The sequence below is a fragment of the Adiantum capillus-veneris genome, chromosome 13, assembly GCF_014529385.1.
Source record: "Adiantum capillus-veneris isolate H3 chromosome 13, ASM1452938v2, whole genome shotgun sequence".
Taxonomy (NCBI): domain Eukaryota; kingdom Viridiplantae; phylum Streptophyta; class Polypodiopsida; order Polypodiales; family Pteridaceae; genus Adiantum; species Adiantum capillus-veneris.
The window spans coordinates 102,784,524-102,801,869 of NC_140943.1; the positions used below are offsets into that span (position 1 = coordinate 102,784,524).

General features: G+C 40.6%; 2 pseudogenes; both read right to left on the reverse strand.

Moving 5' to 3' along the window:
* Window positions 1-10,054: 10,054 nt before the first annotated feature.
* On the reverse strand, window positions 10,055-10,757 carry LOC147444549 (uncharacterized; annotated as a pseudogene).
* Window positions 10,758-11,305: 548 nt separating this feature from the next.
* LOC147444550 (uncharacterized) lies at window positions 11,306-12,376 on the reverse strand (annotated as a pseudogene).
* Between the last annotated feature and the right edge of the window lie 4,970 nt (window positions 12,377-17,346).

Here is a 17,346-nt window from a genome sequence, read left to right on the forward strand (position 1 = left end):
GTAGGCGAAAAACCATCAATTTGAGCGGCAAAATTCAAGAAAACTTGGGTAGCTAGAAAGACCATAAACTTTGAATTTTAGGAGGTGTTTGAGAACAAGGTGTTGGAAAACAAGTTAAATGAAATCCAAATCATAAAAGATCAAGGGAATAGTTTCCATATACCTTGAGGAACATGTTTCTGTCAAATAGTGTTGAGGCAAGCCAAGCAGTGGGAGCATTGTAGTCAGTGGCATGAGTAATTGTTATGGTGCATATTCATGACTAATTGAGTGTGTGTGTGTGTGTGTGTGTGGCGGGGAGGGGAAAATTGGCCTACGGCCTGCTTTGGACCATTAATATTCATAATAGCTATAGCACTTCTCTCAAGATATAACATCATCTGTCCTAACATGCAAGTGGCATCACAAGAAGATTTAGAAATTTTCTCATGTAGGAAAAGGAAAAAAATTTCAGTGTTTTTCATACAATGCGTAACATCATGATCTTCTGCTCAAGAGGCACCGCATACCTAGCTAGGTACGCCCGGCCCCCCCACCGGGCAGGCGGTCCCCTGCCCCCAATTGTACTTAGCTAGGTATGCGGTGTCTCCTTCTGTGTAAGTCACAATGTAGGAAATATTGTGCGAATTTGTCCAGAAACTCTTGTGCATAAGCCTTAACATTTGTTTTTTGGTACGCCGAGTTCAAATGAGTCGAAGGTAGCACTATGATATATTATTTTACCACGTGCCTTCTTGTTCACGGAGAGAGGTACATGGATTAGCATACTTGCATACCATTGGTGGGATTGAGTAATCTTTAGCGCAACCATCAACCAATGTGCAAGTTGAGGCAAAAGCCTTTTTCCATGGGGGTGGAGGGGTTGGACAAAGCATGGAGGGCCTCACTGTAGTAGGAGCTTTTCCTCTTCAAATCGAGGCTGGCGTGCCAAATTTTTCTTGGGGGTTTATCAGGTGCTCATTAAGGCATTAAGGGAAGGTGGCATGTGGAGGGGAGGGTCAGAAGGAAGGGGGGGGAGAGAGAGAGAAGCTGTCATGTGTCAGCGCGATGGCCGAAGCGACATAAGGGGATTTTTTTCACTGTCAATGTGAGCACAATGGGGAGAGACAGAGAAAGCCTACCCGTTTATTGCTAATGTGCAGAGCAAGCACCTATTTACCTTGATTATCTAAGATCGATTTAATGAAAGGAGCAAGGCCAGCTATGCCATGTGCCCACATGTGATTGGCTTGCTAAATGAGAGTGGAGAGAGAGAGAGAGTGAAGAAAGCAATCACAATGGTTTTTAAAACAAGGTAACAGATTTACGGCAGCCTATGAGAGAGAGAGAGAGAGAGAGAGAGAGAGAGAGAGAGAGAGAGAGAGAGAGAGAGAGAGACGTCAGCTCCAACAAAGTGAAAGAGTGGGTGTGCACTCCCATATGCACACATTAAAATCCAAAAAGTTCAAATGCCACATGGAGACTATTCAACAATTCAATTCAATGGTAGGCTAGGAATTGCACCAAAAATCTTAGTTTTTCCTTATGCTCTTATTTATGAGTATTATATTAATTGAACTCATGAAAACATAAAGCAAATAAAATATTAATGAGAGTTTAAGAATCGATCTAATTCTTGTATAAATATATCAATAAAACAAATTACATAATAAAATGATGCATGCTATTAAATCCATAATATATGATAAAAATGAATATTGAAAATTTCTAAATCTAATCCCTAATAATAATACATGCACTAAAGTAACAAGGTGACATTTACATATCAAAACAAAAAGTTGAAAAAAAAATCTTAATTATGAATTTTTTTAAAAGCTAATCACTAATAATAATACATTTACTAAAGTAATAAGTGACATTTGCACATCAAAACCAAAAGTTGAAAAAAAATCTTAGCGGTGAACAAATTTCTTCGTTTCAGGACAATTTATAAATTTTTAGTTAGAAATTGTATATAAATGTAAAGAAAAGTTACAAGGAAAAAAATATGTTTTAAATCAAAAAGTTGACAAGAAAGTCATTAGATTCTGAAATGAAGAGATCCATTTACACTTACATTATAAAAGAAAATTATAACCTTTATTAAACTTATAAACTAAACAAAGATCTAAAAAAGAAAAACATAAAGTGAGCATTAAATAAAGGGACCAAATTACAATGATGGGAAGATCCAGTTACACCATAAAAAGAAAACAAGGAAGTCAATTGAGCATTAAAAGAAGGGACCAAGTTAGAATGATGGAAAGACCCATATACATTATAAAACAAGCTCACCTGACATGTGTTTCCAATCCGTGATTCTTAATCAACGATCCAAAAAGTGCACCAATTCTCCACCCACTTTCCTATGGCCTTCTGAAGGCCAAAAAGAGACCGAAAAGAGCAAGCACCTCATTTGGCCCAACGTCTCTCTCTCTCTCTCTCTCTCTCTCTCTCTCTCTCTCTCTCTCTCTCTCTCTCGTTTGCATAGGAGGCAACAAGTGCATGACCCGTTTGTCTAGAGGCTTGGAAAGTGATGGGAGATGAGGGGGGAAACACTTGGTTTGGTATGCGCTGGTGCAACATGCTGCATCGTCGTCATGAAGGCCTTGGTAAGCAGTGGGAATGCTGCCACAGAGCGCCACTCGGATGGAGATTAAGGGGAATTCAAAGAGTTTACCCCTTAGTTTTAAGGAAAAGTTGAGTGAGATGAGGTGTGGAAGAGCAACTGGAGGAGAGAGAAGGAGAAATTGAGATTTTTCCTTGCTACCATGCTTTGGCTGCACGATAGACGATAGAGCTAATGGGTACGAGAGTGCACGAAAGAGATTAGGAAGTTTTGGAGTGCTTTGTGCATCAACGTGTTCCACGAGAGAGACATGGATATTGTTTTTTGACAGGTGATCAGTGTGGTATTCTATTACAATTTACAACCCCCACTCGCAAGCAATGTCTCTCTCTCTCTCTCTCTCATTGAAAATTGAAACCTTTCGTAGACTATTGAATATCAAGTAAAAGTCACCATCAAATATTATATCTAGTGAGAGCGGATTTTTTGAGATGGGGCTCAACTCAAGGCTCCCACCAGACAACCACTCCGTGAGACCCTACACACGCATATTTCTTAGGGGCACCACCCTCTTTTATGGAGAAATAAGGAAACCAAAACAAACCGCACACACACACACTCACACCTTCCTTATATGCTTCAACACAAAATGCCCTTCAACCATTCAACACACACTCCTTAAGCAATCCCTTTGAACGCTGCACAAACTCACATGCAAAGATTGACATTCACCATATTAGTGCTCATATACTTCTAAGAAAAGCAAGCACAAAACCTCAAAACTCAAAACACCACAATGCACAAATACTTGACAACTCCTTTCCTTTCCCAAAAGAAGAGACTACTTACACACATAAGGCGGCATGCATAGAGAGCTCTTCTCCATCTATGCAGCCCCAAGACTTACTTACACACAACATAAGGAGAGAAGCCAAGAAAATAGACACCATGGTGCACAAAAAAACCTTCTCACCAAACAAGCAACCCAATGAGCACAAAATATGAGAAGCTGCCAAGATAGGCTTACCAATTTTACATGCGTTTAGAGCAAAAGTGTGACGACGACACCCCAATTGCAACAATTTGTTGATCAAACCATGAGATAGATCATTGAACTTGATATCATTGCTCTCATATAGAATCTACAATCCTTATTTAGGGATGAGTATGATAAGAGAAATGTTTCCAAGAGAATGGTAGCAATAGCATATTGATGCTCTCTCTATGGTGCCGCTTACGATAGCGACCTTAGGAAATGGATAGGGAGACAAGAGGAGAGAGAGATTAGGGCTTCCCTAACCTTAGAGGAGCTTATTTTCAGCAATGGAGTAGGTGTGTGTGTTTTTGTGCTTGCCAAAGGGCCTTTTTATAGTTGTACAAGACCTTGGGTTAGGTTAAACTTGACTAGGGTAGGTAATTAACCATAGTTAGGTTCCCTTTTGACCAATCCTTCAATTATGCAAATAAGTGACTTTTTTTTTCATTGAAAATATCCTTTTAGGTCGTGGAGGCTCCATAAGGGTTGATAATGTATGTGGGCCCCACCATGATGTCCCTCCAGTGGCTCCTGCAGAGTGTCCCCATCCTGTTTGTTGTGTCTCTAGAAGCATCTTGAGCTGACCCCTCCACATGCAAGTGGTTTTTAATTCCCCATTGGTATTTTAGAATTTTGAAGAAGTCAAGAAAACTTTTCACCTTTGTGGTTTACCTGATTGTAACTTTGACATGCAGTAACAGTGTCCGCAGCACCTTGTTTTCACCATAACTTTCAGCCTGTAACTCAGAATTGGGTGCTGTAAAAGGCAAAGTTGACCTTCTCAAATTGTTTAAGCTGATTTTGGAGTGTTCCTCAAGTATACCCATGAGCTAAGGCGTTCAAGATGCATCTAAAACACCTTTTGAACCAAGTCTCCTTGTAGGGGGCCCTTTAGCATGCATCCAAGGTGTAGCATGCTTTTTCAAAAGGGAATCCACCTTAAACAAATGAGGTAGGCTCCAATAAAGTTTGATTTATTGGGGATATACATTATATTTAAGATTTGTTGACCAACACAAGTAAATGATCCAAGACTTGGGTCACATAGTGGTGGAAAAGGGAAGCCCTACAAGGTTAACCCTACCCTTAAGAGAAGATGGGTAAGATAAGTGCCCATAAATTATTTATTTACAAATTATGGGATGTAGATAGCTATTTAAATTAGTAAAGGTAATTAGTTAAAAAAATATACATTAAAAAAACTAGGAGAGTAGAATTAAGTTTACTATTTACATTTAGCATGAAGAGAGAAATATGATGTAAATGCATAAAGATCTAAGAAGGGTAAGGTGTTTGTATGGAAAAAGGCTATTACGGAAAGAGAGAATGAACACTAGGTTAAAACTTTGATAAAAAATATATACATTTGAGTAGAAATGTAGTGCGAATGCAAGGTTACCATTTAACGCTACTCACTAGTAAAAATGATGATGATACACGACACTAAGTGACACCTAGCATTAAGGGGAGGCGGGGGGGGAGGGGGGGTTTAAGGGGATCGACGGCCCAAAAGTCCAGGGCAAAATCCTGAGGTAGGCTGAAATCGAACATCACAAAAATCAGGGCGGAACGAAACCTGGACGATGCAAAAAAACAAGCCTCCCATCGGTCGATTTTGAACCCCAGACGTGGCAGGCTAAGATATGTGACTTATGGTTGCTATCTCATCTGCACACGCATGTTGTATCTTTGGATGGTTTTACAACTCTTTATTGTAAACTAGTAGGCCCTGTCTAGGTTTAATTTGTGGCTGGGTTTAGCTTTTAAGTTAACATTTAGGGCTACGATCTCCCCGGCTCTTGATCCCTCCTCCCCCCTTCCCCCAATTTAATGCTACGTATTACTTAATCATGAGAGATGATGATGCTTTGAAGGTCCCTTGTACTTGCCCTTGAAACATAGAAAGGTGTTCATTTAGACGATCACAAATGATTTAGTTGCACTGAAATTTATCTAGATGATCTTGAAAGCTTTAAATTTACAAAATATTTTCACATTTTCCTTGATGGACACTCACATGATCTAAACTCCCTATAATTGGTAGGCCATCTTAAATCAATTAACATAATTTCTCTTACTTGTTATTCTGCTTTGCTTTCCAGGTTTTCCGTTTTCCTTCCAAATTGTGAACCCTTTGACAAACAAGTGCTAGCATCATGAGACAACATCCCACCGGGCCGGCGGTCCCCTGCCCCCAATCGTACCTAGCTAGGTATGCAGTGCCTCCCTCACAGAAGCTCATGATGTTTAGGTAAGTCGCAATGTGGGAATTATTTGAGAATTTGTCCAAAACTTCTTGTGTGCATGAGGGTCAAGCCATATCAAAGCTTTATTATTACATGCTTTAAAGAGCACACAAAAGGCCCCTATTACAAGAAAAAGGAAGAAAAAAGGTTTGCCATCTTTAATATGATGCATGGCACTAATCCGCTAGCTTTATCTGGCTGTCCACAAATGCTCCCAAGTGTTCCATGCTTTTATTAAGACATTCTGGAGACCGTCTTCTGAGGTGGCCTACGAAAGGTCTTAACAAAATTCTATAGTGAGAGGTGATAGTTATCCATTTTGTAATCTTTAGCACTTCAAGGATCTGTCTGAGCTTGAGGTTGTTTTGTAAATTTTATGCTGTGCTTAGTACAATCCACTCAAATATTGTGAGATTTGCGCCAAAAAATGTTTGGTTGTATAGGTTGCTCTTCTTCTAGATTGCGCATGAATCCCTAAGTATGACAACTGAATAAGGATACAAGGGATCAAGTAGATGCAATTAAATAACAAAATAATATGACACATAGGCCTTGCCCATTGAGAACCGCTAATGTATTTTCCTTGCTAAAAAAGGCCTTAGAGAACAAAGCATTAAGGAGTGCACTTATAGAAGTTTGATCCCAAAATAAATATGTAGGGTACAATTCTAAACTGATTTGTTTAAAGAGAATCAAAGAAGATGCTACTCGGAAAACAAACGGAAATTAATAAAGGAGGGTCCAAGCGCGGCAGAGAGAGAAGGAAATGACGTGCATCATCATGAGTGTGGAGATAGAGAGATTTCCTGTGTTGTCCATCGCAATGACATATGTGAGATGATCAGAGGCCTTGGGTGTAGGCGAGCGCAAATAGAATCTCTCTCTCTCTCTCTCTTGCTCGCTTGTTGTCCTGTGATCTAAGCAACGACATCATCAGTGATAGCCATTGCCTTTTTTATGCGCAAACTTGCTACTCGTGGCCTTGTTAGGATATTGCAATATTTTAATTTGTGAAAGAATCTGTTCACATAAGGACCTCCTAAAATTCATTTTATTAAATTGTTTTATTATTTCTTATGCTTAATATACAAAAAAGATTGAAATATTATTTTGCTTCAATTTGTCAAATGAGTCTCTTTATTTTATCGCTTTTTGCATGGATCTTTTATGTGTACTATCTATATTGTGGCCGACTCACCCTTGTGTGAGGGGGTGAGATGTGACGGCAACCTATCGGGTCCCGTTCATATTAATTTGGTAGTTGTAATGGGTTTTGGGCTTTCTTGTTAAAATCCCAACTCTATGGGCAAAATATTTGGTAGTGATGATGTCTTGGCTGGGTGTGAGCAAGACTTTAGTTGTAATTGTTTTTGGCCATTTTAATCTCATCATCACTTAAATGTTCGATAACCAGGCCTTAAAGTTGACTCCCTCCCCTAGATTTTGATTAAAAATACGCAACTCTTAGTTTACATTTTTTGAGCTTCAAATGACTCTGAACGTGTAGAAGATGAGTATCAATAGGTTCTTAAGTGGTGTAGCTCAATGATGTTTAATATCGCATAGCTAAGCTTCATCATGTTAACATCGTTGATTCACTCTATACGATACTATGTTACTAGAATATAATAAGTGACATCTCTATAAATGCATACATTCATAATTTCGTCGTACACATTCAAAACAAGAGAAGCTTAGATTCAAATTTTCATAGTATTTTGAAGTATCTAACTTGGAGATAATAAGAATAGTTCGTAACTTGTAAGTGAAATCTTTCAAGTGTTGCAGACCATGGTCCCATCCATACCCAAGCTTGGGAGATTGTCATGAAATCAAATAGAAAACCAATGTCAACAACAAGAATATAACACAAAAACCACTTGCATAGGTCATGATGGGATGAAGACATACGAAAAAAACACTAGCACAATGTACTTGGCAAGCGAACCAAGGGAACTTGCAAGACTTGGTAACTGCTCTAAGTTACTCATGCATCTATGTTGTTTTAAGCCATCAATTGTTCTTCAAGTATTTCACCTTTGCAAGCAAAAGATATCTGGTTGCTTGAACGACATCTTAATCCACCTTTTCTTGCTAATCTATATTTTTTTTTTAAATTTCAGGTTTGGCTTCCATTGCATAAAGCATACAAAAATCGCTTATAAAATGAAGAAAATTGTGTTCTTTAATTCACAGGCTAGAAATACAACAAGTGATAAAACCATGAGGCATGCCCTTCAATGATCCGCATAAGAAAAAACACATGGGAAACACATAAGGATTGACACAAAAATATGAAGGGTCCCTTTCATCATCGTAGAAAGTTTCAAGAAGTTAACTCTCGAATTGAAGCCCCGACGAGTCACGACTAAAGGTCGACTTGAAACGACATAGAAGACAAAGTGTTAGCCTTGATATCATCTAGCAAAGAAGTTCCATGGTTCAGCCAACCTCAACTAAAAACTGCTCAGGTGCCATAACTTGGATGAGAAAATCCCTCTCCAAAAGAGCATAACTCACTTCTCATCGCGAATACAGAATCTGTAGACCAAGGACTTTCCAAACAGTCTACAACTAGACATTCCTTACTCCTACAGAATTAGACACAAAGTAAAGAACCCCAAAAGAGACTTCCATTTTATGACACCTTGCAACTAGAATCACGGCACCTGCAAAAAACCAGAGCTTGAACAACTATATATTTAGCAGCCTGAAATATGCCAAATGAATCATGCAAGCACATCCAAGCACGGATTGCCTGCTACAACGCAATGGAGAGGGAGAACTTGCTTAGGATGATATTGCACTGATCTCTAAAGAAACCCTCAAACTTCTCAATTATTAGTGTCTGCTCTGCTTTGCACTGGAGCTCGCCGCTCGGTCTCTCCTCCAAGAGCATACTGAACACCACACATGCTGCAACGACTGCATGGTAGTCTCCATCTTCTGCAATCCTCAATAATTAGTAAGCATTGACCACTGCTAAACACCATGCGTTCCTTACACTGCACAATCAACAATAAAAAGGGTATCCTGAACATCAATCACATGCAGTCACAAAAAGAACCAGCAAAGCAAAAGAGCAAGTATAGGCCCTAATCTAGAGGATCCCCTCCACAAGTAGTGAGAGAGTGTCAATGTCTTAGACCTAGGTACATGAAAACTTGCAGGGTCAGTAGATCCTCGCCCTTAACTTTTGACGAATGTTGGCACCACATCGCCCTTAGATCTGCACAATCAACAATCAAGAGGCACCTGCTTGACATCAATGGACAAGTAATCACCAAAAAAAGCAACAAAGCAAAGACGAACAAGATTCCTACATTGATACGAGGGGATTCCCTCTAAAACTCACCAAGAGAGAATTGATGTCTTAGCTCCAAGTACTGAGAGAATAAAAGGGCAGCAATAAAACTACCTTCCAAATGAAGGATTACATTTTGAGATAAGCTTGTCTTTCTTGGCTGCCACCTTCAAAACAATCCATTCGCTATGTACTAAAATGTTTACAACACCTTCAAGATGGTTGTTTGGACCAACATTTTGAGTTGGAGAGTCTACATACACATGAGTCCTTTGTAGAAACTTGAATACACCAATAGAGAGCACATGGTCACAGAATTGTCATGAGATTGTAACTCCTGCCCTTTTCTTAGGACATCATGAGGTAGCTAAATACTTTTTTAGCAACCAGTAGTTATTTCTGCCTATAGAAGATTCTGTACACTTGTGAAAAACTTTCAAGGATTGGCTTACATGCCAGTCTCAACAGATTCTTGCAAAATGAAAAACCAACAAAACAGGGTGATGTATCAGCTCAACTATCAGATAGGCAAAATTGCCTCATTTTGCATCTTCAATAAATATATAAAGTAAGAATGTGCTTTTCTCAAAACTAACAAAACAAGGTGATGTAAAAGCTCATCTATCATATTGCAAAAACCATCTCATTTTGCATCTTCAATAAACATACAGGACGTAAAACATGTTGTTGACTGGAGAGAAATCAGCTTTGTTGCAACCAGCCAGTGCATGTTGTATCAACAACAGAAAAATTGAATGGGCATTGCATTTTTTTAATGCAACTCTGAGCGCATTGTTCAAAAAGCTAATAGATCATATTAGCAAAGTCCCTTCAAAAGTACATGGACTCCATTTAAGTAATCAAATATATTCCAGTAGCAAATTCCATCAAAATACTGAAAGATGCATCGCCTCACACACTCATAAGTCGGATGATGCTTTCCTTGGTTTTACAAGATTCCAAATATCATAAAACTTTTTCCATTCTACATTCTCAATCCTAGGTCCAAGCAATGAAACACACATTAATGCTTCAAGCGTTTCCACATTCAAGCACTCTCGAGCATGCGTCTTGATGAGATTTTGTTTTGAGAAACCTCGTTTGCATGACAAATGAAGAACCAACATGACCTACCACAACTTTGTCAGATTCACGTTTGCATCTAATTCTTAGTAGAGCAAAAAACACGCCATACATCTGACATATTCATCCCCTCGCAACCATAATACAATGTATCTATGAATGATAGCAACTCCCCCTTGCAATTGTGAATGTCAACCAAACTTCCAAACTTCTCAAGCAGTTTCTCAAGCCATTTTGAGAACTTTTTCTCTATGGCTTTTATCTCCTCCGCAATCTTTGTTCTGCGAGGATATAATGCAGGCTGAAAAGTCTAGTTGCATTGAAGAAATTAATATCTGGAAATCAATCATTCACACATTCTATCACTTTCAAGACAAACCTCTTTGCAAAATTTATGCAACTTTGAACGTCACCCCCTTCCTTATCCAATGGAAACCCATTTGCATTATTGCCCCGAATTTCAACATACACGAGCTGATGCAAAATTTTCTTTCCATCATCACTAACATACACAAAAACATGGTCCTTTGTGGCATCCATAAAATTCTTCAAGAAGTGAGTGCCTTTTCCAAACTCCTGCTGAAGAAATTTTTGTTTCAAAGAAGCAATAGCTACCTCTATTTCAACACTTATAAAAGGAATATCCACATTCTCCTTCGGAAGTGAGTATTCAACGCATTAAGATCCCTCGGCACATCTGCCAGCATGTATATACAAAAGAGGACTTTATAAACGCGAAGTTTCTCATACCAACTCTTCGCATTGTTTTTCCAAAAGCTGAGATTTGCAGGCATGAGTTGCGTCAACCTCTCCATCACATTACCTCGTGCAAGCCATCGAAATTCATGAATGTTTAAAACTTCTAAGACTTGTAAGTGCATTGACAGTGCATCTCCTTCAACAAACTTTGGAAACATGTGTGCCTTACATTAGAACCATAAATCCATGAATAGATTTTGTTAACAATTTTATCAATATAAGGTAAACAAGGAAAGCATTTAACTGCATCAAGTACAACAAGAGACTCTTTTTGTGCAAAACAATGAACACTCATGAGATGTGGCATCTTTTTTCATTTTTGCAGCCAATCAATCGTGGAAACCAAGCAATGAGCTATCTCCATTTGTTGCTATTCCAACCAATTGATGATTGTAAAGTCCAACTTCTTTAATCATTCTCATGATTGCATCAAACTTTGCTTGGGCACACCCATAGGTACTGTGAGTAGCTTTGCAAATGTAATTTTAGTTGAGGAGAAGCCTATACCTTTAGGTGCCAAAAAAGAGAAATAAATGATGAGACGCTTCTCTAGAGACCTATCCGTAGTCTCATCTACCATCAATGCATAATAGGGGCTTTGCAACAACTTTTGCTTTTGCAAACCATCCAAATACTCTGATATGCAAAAGATGAACTCCTTCCCAGCCACCATATTAGTGTATGAGGAGTAGTCATGTTGAATGGGCATTCCTTCTACATTCAAAGAATAGACCAAACCACACAATCTCTCATACTTACGGATAGCCAGGTCCTCTTTTTCATTGAAATATGCAAGTCTCATGATGGTAATGACCCTGTGACTATTTCTGCTAAATGACTTCCTTCACATAAGTTTTCATCCATTTTCCACCTTTGCTATAGTGCTTTGTTGCAGCCCAAACATGCTCCTTGGACTTAGGATTTTTTCTTATGGCACAGAGTCATGATTGTTTTACAACCATTTCCTTTGCCCCAAGGTCTCTTAACTTTATACTTTGTACACCAAGCACATTTCATAAACTCCTCCTTGTGAATGACTTGGAAAACAAAGGGATACGTAATACCCATTCTTGACGAAACTTCCTCATGGTTACCTTTTTAGCCTTTGTTGGTGCAATCACTTTTATAGTTGTAGAGACACCATTATGTGAGCCATCAGTTGATTGTCTTACACTTTCAATCTCTCCTATAGTAGGGGCATTCAAGCTCTCCACGCCAATCTCAAGAGTATCCTCTGTCTCTGCAATGTCTTCCATCTCACTATCTGAGCCAAAGATATCTTTCAAAAACTCTCTCATATATTTCTTTTTGGTTTTTTTATTTGATGCACGAGCTTTGTCATCTGATGCTGAGGTCTTTTGTCCCCTTTCAAAGAATTGAAGAAAAGTACTTTGACTCATCTTTGATGGAACCTGTATGCCTTGCAAGCCAAAATTATCAAGCACATAAGTTTACATACATCACATCCTTATGAGATACCCTCAAGTCCCTCATCTAGTTTGATACACATGTACAATGCATGCAAAGCCTCAACTCTCTCTCTCTCTCTCTCTCTCTCTCTCTCTCTCTCTCTCAAGGGGGCAGGGGCGGGGGGAGGAGAAGAGGATTTTAACGTTGCAGAAAGCTATCCCAAGAGACCTCAGATCTATCTAAAGACCTATTATTCAAGAGGAAAATAGTATCTCTCTCTCTCTCTCACACACACACACACACAAATGAATTGTTATATTAACATCTTCAAAAGGTCAAAATGACCTATGAGACCAAAAAGTTATAAGTGGTGAATCTGATACAATGTCTGAGTACAAAAAAAAAAGTACAGAGAACTGAAATGGGGGGGGGGGAGGGGGATCTGATACAATGAGTGATAAAAATCAACAGAGGTAGGGGGATCAAACTCAAAGGAGGTCCCTCATCACTCACTGTAGAAAGTGAGTAATATCCTCCATGGTTAGTACTCTGACTAGGCATCTCGCATGTGAAGCTAGAGTGATCTGGATCCTCTACTACAACCTTTGTCAATGCTATGAGGCCACCCATGGTCGTGGGCACCTAGATGTTGCTAGCTCAATCGCTTGATCAATCAACATACCTCTAGTGTGGATGGGATCTAAAATCTACTGTGACGGCTTCTCCTCTAGCTGTTCACTGACTAGTGTGAAGAAATCTGTGATCTACCTCTGAGCTTGGATCTGATTTGATGTCCTTAACAAGATCTCTCTATATCCACGTAGCTCGAGTAAAAACAATCCAAGACACCTCTGGTCCTCGCCGTCTCATGACTGTAGAAAGTGGTCCAAAACCCTCTTTGAATAGACAATGGAAGTGGCATCATATCTCATAGTACACGGAGCAAGGTGTTAGCCTACCTCATACTCCAATGCTAGATGTGTTTGGTTCTAGTTATCCGAGGTTCACAACATTAGCAACATACAATTAATTTTAAAAAAAGATGCACTCTGTGTGTTTACAATGAGAACTTCAGATGCCAACAACCTTAAAGGTTGGTTTTATCCAGAAAAAGCATCGCTTGAGGCTTCAATTTTCAAATTAGAAGCTTCAAAGTTGATAGAGTTCAAACTTCAAGGCTCTCCCTAAAGGCTAAGTATCTCACCAATCTTCAAATTAGAAGCTTCATCAAAGTTTCTAGACATGAAAACTTAAATATTAACTAAGTTCACCGAATTTTATTTTATTGTTTTTTTTTAAATTTTGTTTTAGCATGCTAATACGAGTCTTTCACCTCATTGTTATACGAGTCTTTCACCTCATTGTTTTAGCATGCTAATATGAAGCTATTTGCCAGCAGGCAGCCAAAACAACTTTTTCACAAATGCATTAATTAGTTTGGGGAGGGGAAGCAAGGAAAAGGGTTGGGTGGGGAAAAAAAAAAAAGGAAAGGAAAGGGGGGGGGGGGGGGGTGTTTATCCTTTTTTTTTAATGGCTCAAAGGGAGCTCAAGGACTAACGTAGGCATATAGCCTAGTGGTTTACGTAGAGTTTCATACTATGTAGGTGATGAGTTCCAGTGCTACTCATTAATATTGGTGACGTGCATGGACATGCTAATCGGAGATGTTAAAAGATCTTGGAGAGATTCTATCTAATGAAAAACAAAAGTGGAGCAAGTAGTATATAACAACTTTCCTTTTGTAAGCAGGTCACATTATGGGGTATCTCACGAGATACCCTTCAAAAAATGAAGTAAAAGGAAGCTGCTAGTCACACGGAGAGGGACTCACAGAGGGAGAGAGGCCGCGTGTCAGCCCGTGGCAGGCATCGCAGGTGAGGAGTTTTGTGTCTGTCGTGCAGTCGAGGCAGGGGCGGACGCGCTGCAGTCGAGGGATGAAATTGCAGACGGAGTTAGGGGGGAGCGCAGGCGAGGGCGAGACCAGGCTCGAAGCAAGTGTTGAGGGTGCGGTCTTGTGCACGCTGAGAGAGATACGAGGAGGGAGTTGCTCCATGAGCAACAGGGACATCATCTCTCTCTCTCTCTCTCTCTCCAATGCTGTCCGTGTTTGCTTCAAGTGCAGATTTGATGTGTCTCGAGGTAGGTGAGAGGGGATGGAACGCAGAGGAGAGAGAGCAATGGTGAAAGCAGCCTAGGTCGGGATGGATGCAGTGCAAGAATAGGTGAAGATAGTCTAGACTTTGCTTTCTTGCGGGTGGAAAACCCGAATATTTCAAGCTAATTATTTTATATGTGTAATGAAAACACAATTTCGTATTAAAACAAAACAAAACCAAGCCTCCGTGTGGCGGCTGCTCACCTAGTTTGTTGTTTGTTTCATGAAAATACAACCTATTTTAATTAAGACCATGCCCTTGCTTTTGATTACGTACCAAAAAGAGCCTTATATTAAGTAAAACTCTACCTTTTGGGTTACATCACCCATATTGTGAGGAAAAATGGCACAAAGATCCCCCCAGTATGTCTCTCCGATTCTCTCCGATTTTGTAAGCAGGTCACATTATGGGGTATCTCATGAGATACCCTTCAAAAAATGAAGTAAAAGGAAGCTGCTAGTGACATGGAGAGGGACTCACAGAGGGAGAGAGGCCGCGTGTCAGCGCGTGGAGAGCAACGGGATATTTTGTTTCGCAAGCATCGCAGGTGAGGAGTTTTGTGTTTGTCGTGCAATCGAGGCAGGGCGGACGCGTTGCAATCGAGGGATGCAATTGCAGAGGGAGTTAGGGGGGAGCGTAGGCGAGGACGAGACCAAGCTCGAAGCAGGTGTTGAGGGCGCGGTCTTGTGCACGCTGAGAGAGATACGAGGAGGGAGTTGCTCCATGAGCAACACGGACATCATCTCTCTCTCTCTCTCTCTCTCTCTCTCTCTCTCTCTCTCTCTCTCTCTCTCTCTCTCTCTCTCTTCAGCGCTGTCCGCGTTTGCTTCAAGCGCATATTTGATGTGTCTCGAGGTAGGTGAGAGGGGATGGAACGCAGAGGACAGAGAGCAATGGCGGAAGCAACCTAGGTCGGGATGGATGCAGCGCAAGAACAGGTGCAGATAGTCTAGACTTTGCTTTCCTGCGGGTGGAAAACCGAATCTTTCAAGCTAATTAATTAATGAAGTATGAAGTAGACCCAGTATGTCCAATGAGTAACTACCTCTTGCTTGGTGGGCCTTGCTATATAACCTCTATAGAATATAACAAGACATATGCAAATTGATATTTAGTATCTGGCACTAAAGGGAACAAGAGAATGACTAATTTGGCAGGGGCGGCACTGCGTGAAATCGATATACATTTGAAAAATGCTATAATGTTTATGGGACGAGACAAAGTTAAGTGCATCAATTATTAGAGATTATCTGGATGCTTACAGTTGAGATTATATCCAAGCGAGGTTGTACTACTATGTCTACTCATGAATGTTTTTTCTAGTATACGTTGGTGCAGCCAAAGTTGGTCTAAGCTAGAAAATGGTATGTGCCAAGCAAAGGCGGCAGGCAGCTACAGTGCAGAAGGCTAAGGCCGGTATCAAGGTCCTGGGCAGCCAAAGGGAAACGTAAATGTATGTCCAAGGCAGCTTTTTAGGATAAAATAGCTCCAAGTTGGCTCAATTGGAATGACAGATCAAGGTGTCCGAAGTGCTCTATCGGTGTCGTAAAATATAGTGTTTGATGTGCTCTAGAAGCTGGTCCAGACGGCTCGTCAAACGGAGCCAGGGTGCTCAAGATATTGCAGTTCAAAGTTAGAAGGTGTAGCAGATCCCCGACGGGCAGGGAAGCTGGGGACAAATGGCCCAGGCTAATGTTAGTGGATACATGTGTAGAGATTGAATTACGGAGCATGCTTGTCTTCTCGGATTGCGAATCGGAGCCATGGTTAGCAAGTTATGGCCATCATAAGTTTTTTCGGGGGCCAGTTATGGGCAAGTCGATGGCACTGGAGGATGCGCCATCTGGCATCTTCTTGGCCTCGTCAAGGTTCTCGGTGATAGTGTGCATCATGTGGAGCTAGTCAAAGTCGACGGCATGTGAATCTGAGATCGGAGCGCGGAGAAATGACCGATCAAAGTTGGCAGTTTGTGGCGAATGTAAAGGGCCAGATGTTTTTTTTCCCCAGTTTGGGGTGCCCCGTTCAAGGCCACAACAAAGTCGGTTTGCGGAGCCGTTATGTACCCTCAAAGTCTGGAATGTGAGGTTTTGGTGAGTCTTTACCAGGTGACCACGAGACCCTTGGGCACCGGGTGACGGTTGGTCAAACAGGACCAAAAAAAAAAGAAGAAAAAATGAAGTTTCTATGGATTTTTTTGGGGCTCAAAGGCCAGGGCTGAGGTGACTGCCACGTGGCAGGGGGTTTAACCCACATATGCATGAAGGACACTGCAGTGGAGTGTATATAGGCCAAGGAGCACCCACCTATGGGCTCCATGTGTACAAAGCAGAGCAAGCGGGCCATTTCAAAGCCGGCCAAGAGAGGGCAGTTTGATGGGTGAGCAAAGGCAAAGGCAAGGGGAAACAAAGGCCGGGAACAAAGTGAAGGAGGAGAGAAATAGAGAGAGAAGAGGGTGGTGGAGGATAGGTCAAGAAGCCAGACAGAGGTGGTCAAAAGGGGAAATCAAAAGATGGCAGTGTAAGCTAAGCTCCCCAGAAGGGGTAAAAAATGAGGGAGAAAATAAAAAGGCAAAAATGCATAGGGGGCAATAACGACATCGCTAATGCCCCCCCCCCAAGTGCAAAAGAGAGAGAAATCAAGTAGATGAAGCAAGGCGGGTCCCCCCTACCAAGAGATACCAAATGTGGATGCCAGATGGCCAAATAAAAGGGCAGTTTCCCAAATTGAAGACCCCCCCTATAAAAGTCAACTTTAATCAAATTAAGCATTTTTTCTGGGCTTTTTTTTGTGCCATTTGAAGTCTG